Genomic DNA, 2,962 nt, shown 5'->3' on the forward strand with positions numbered 1-2,962 from the left:
CAGAGAAACCACACTGCCTTAAAAGAATCGCGTAATCATCTAATCATCTTGATGAGTTCTCATCATCTTGATTTATTTAAAACCCTCAGCCCCCGTCCACATAACAGATTGAAGTCTAAGCCTCTCCTTTCTTTTACTGTAATAATTATGAAAACAATTTTCTAGATGTGATAGTTCAGCATCCCCAGGGAGTGTTTCCAGGACTTTTATATGCTAACTCCATAGTTCACACCATTTCTCTTCTATTTCCTCCTATAAAAGAGGATAGCAGATGAGCACCTGTCTAAGATAGCAGTCATCATAAAATTATGGAGACTGGTGTTCGAGCTAAGGCCTGAAGATGGACAGGAATTTCCTGGACCTATTGGGCAAGACATCAACACTTTGGCATTATTTTTTTTTCTTAATAGTAAAATGTACTTACGACGATACCCATTTCATACAGAAGTGACTCAAATGAAATAATGCATGTGAAGATCTTAGCATTTTCGAAACACTCATTAAGGGTTCAGTGTCACACTCACTCGGGTATCTAATATCTATTATATTGACTCCGGAGGCAAGAAAGATCCCATTTTCACAGCTTTTCACAGAAATAAGACCCAAAAAACTTAACACCAAGCACCACCAGCGTCTTTGCCACAGTTTACTGTATCAACTGTATCAACTCTCTTCAACTTGACACAGTCTCTGTGAATTTCAGCACAGAGATGGGAGATAGGAACCGAAACGATTCATTCCCCAGGGAATAAAGGAGACTTCACTAGCTATGGGTCACCTGGAGACCACGCCTCCGATTTGGTTTTTACTGGCCCCAAGTTGAATGGCTGCATATGGCAACAAGAACAGAGGACTATATAGAATGCTAGGAACATCCCAATTTAATTAAATTACTTAATAAGCTTAATTTTACAGTATTAAGTAATTTTTGGGGGTGCTTGGGTGGCTCAGTCAGTTGGGCGTCTGACTCTTGATTTCAGCTCAGGTCGTGATCTCACCGTTGGTGGTTTCGAGCCCCACATCGGGTTCTGCACTGATAGTGTGGAGCCTGCTTGGGATTCTCTCTCTTCCTCTCCCTCTCTGCCCCTCCCCTGCTTGTGCTCTCTCTAAATAATTAATTAATTAACAAACTAATTTTTTGAGGAAAGAGACTATGGAAATAAAAATAAAGTATTTTTAAATGCTCCAGAAAAAAAAGTATTTGGTCCTACATTTGCCGATAGCCTCTTCGCACAGAGTCCCAGAAAATCAGTCACACGGATGAATAACAAATCGCTTTCCGAAAACAATTTAAGCACAACTATTGTTGGATAAGTTTAGTGTAAGCGACAAAGGTGTGAAGAAAGAATTAATATGGTTATGCTAATAAAATACATTTGCATCACAATTTTAAAGTGCAGGGTCAGACCTGAATTTGAGTTAAAAGTATGTATCCAGGACCCCATGGACAGTGGTGCAAAGGGACCCAGGGTCAGCGCTCCCGCCTGAGGGTTCATCTTGATGAATAACTTAAATGACCCCCTGGACTGGAATATCTGGCCTAATTTCAGGGCTGATGGAGGTAATGGAAGCAGATGAAATCACGCCCCGTTGGTTCCAATGCTGTGATTGGCTGCTTTTCGTTGGATTTGGTCCAGGCAATCCCAGAAAGAGAAAAAGAGAGAGAAGGGTACCGTCAGTGAATGACCGCTTTCCATCGGGATCTTGAAGCCAAGTACCACGCCGTGATCTCAGAAAGCAGGCATGCAGTCGCTCACTGGTCTGTGGAACTTGAAGAAGAGAAGAAGGAGAACGACAAGTTAATAAGAAGCCTGCATCCTGGGGGGGGGGGGGGGGGGGGGGGGGGGGGGGGGGGGGGGGAGGGGGGCAAGCTGGTAGAAGAAGAGAAGCTTCTGAAAGAGGAACTGGTTCAGATTGTGCAAGAAAAGAGATAGTTGCAGCCCTTGAGCAGTGCTACCTGAGCTTCCTGGAAAGGGAAGGCAACTGGCTGTGCCGAAAGAAAGAGTCTGGCAGAGAGAGAGAGAGAGAGAGAGAGAGAGAGACAGAGCACAAATGGGGGAGGGGCAGAGAGAAGGGGGAGACACAGACTCCAGGCTCTGAGCTGTCAGCACAGAGCCTGATGTGGGGCTCGAACCCACAAACTGAGATCATGGACCTGAGTCAAAGTCACACATTTAACCACTAAGCCACCCAGGCATCCCAAAGAGTCTGACACTCCTAGGGAAAAACAGGGCGTGTACCGCAGCCTGCTCCCGTCTGGTGGCAGGTGGCTGGAAATAGATGACTTCCTGGTCGGAGCCTCCGCTGACCCCATTAGTGCCGACCTGCTGGCCCACCCGACATACTGAAGCACCACACATATTGTGGCGATGCCTAGAACACCAACAAACCAGGATGGGAGACTCATGTGGCTGTATCTCAAATAGTGGCAACTGGTTGTTGAACTTGAACAAGGGTAAGAGAGTCGAGAAAGCCAGGCGAGAGAAGTAGGGCAAGAGTGAAGTCGAAGTCCTCGGCGCTGCCTTGGGGGCGGGTATCCACATTTGCTCGTTTCCTCCTGCCATGCTCTGAGACCGACACAGGGTTTCTTCCTTGACCTTCTTCAGCGGTTAAGGATTCAGTTTCTTAGGATAATTGTTTTTAAGCTGTAATATTTTATTAAGCCAAACAGTATGACCTCATATCTTAGCTGTAGGGTAAGATTGTTTTTAAGAAAGTCAAATGTAGCATTGATCCTCACTGACAGTTTTCTGTTGTTATCACTCCCCAAATAAATAAAGAAATAATAAATAAATAAAGTATTGATCCTCACTGAAAGTTTTCTGTTTGTTTTTATCACTCCCTAAACAGATTCTGTTTTCTCTTCAAATTACTTTTCTCTCTCCTAGAATTACTTTTAGAAGCCTTCAGGTAATGGAGAGAACTGCCTAAGGATGACAACAGAAAATAGTAATATTATCGA

General features: G+C 44.3%; 1 pseudogene; it reads left to right on the forward strand.

Moving 5' to 3' along the window:
* Window positions 1-1,500: 1,500 nt before the first annotated feature.
* LOC122473570 lies at window positions 1,501-2,490 on the forward strand (annotated as a pseudogene).
* Window positions 2,491-2,962: the final 472 nt, after the last annotated feature.

The sequence above is a fragment of the Prionailurus bengalensis genome, chromosome B4 (genome assembly GCF_016509475.1).
Source record: "Prionailurus bengalensis isolate Pbe53 chromosome B4, Fcat_Pben_1.1_paternal_pri, whole genome shotgun sequence".
NCBI classification, from domain to species: Eukaryota; Metazoa; Chordata; class Mammalia; order Carnivora; family Felidae; genus Prionailurus; species Prionailurus bengalensis.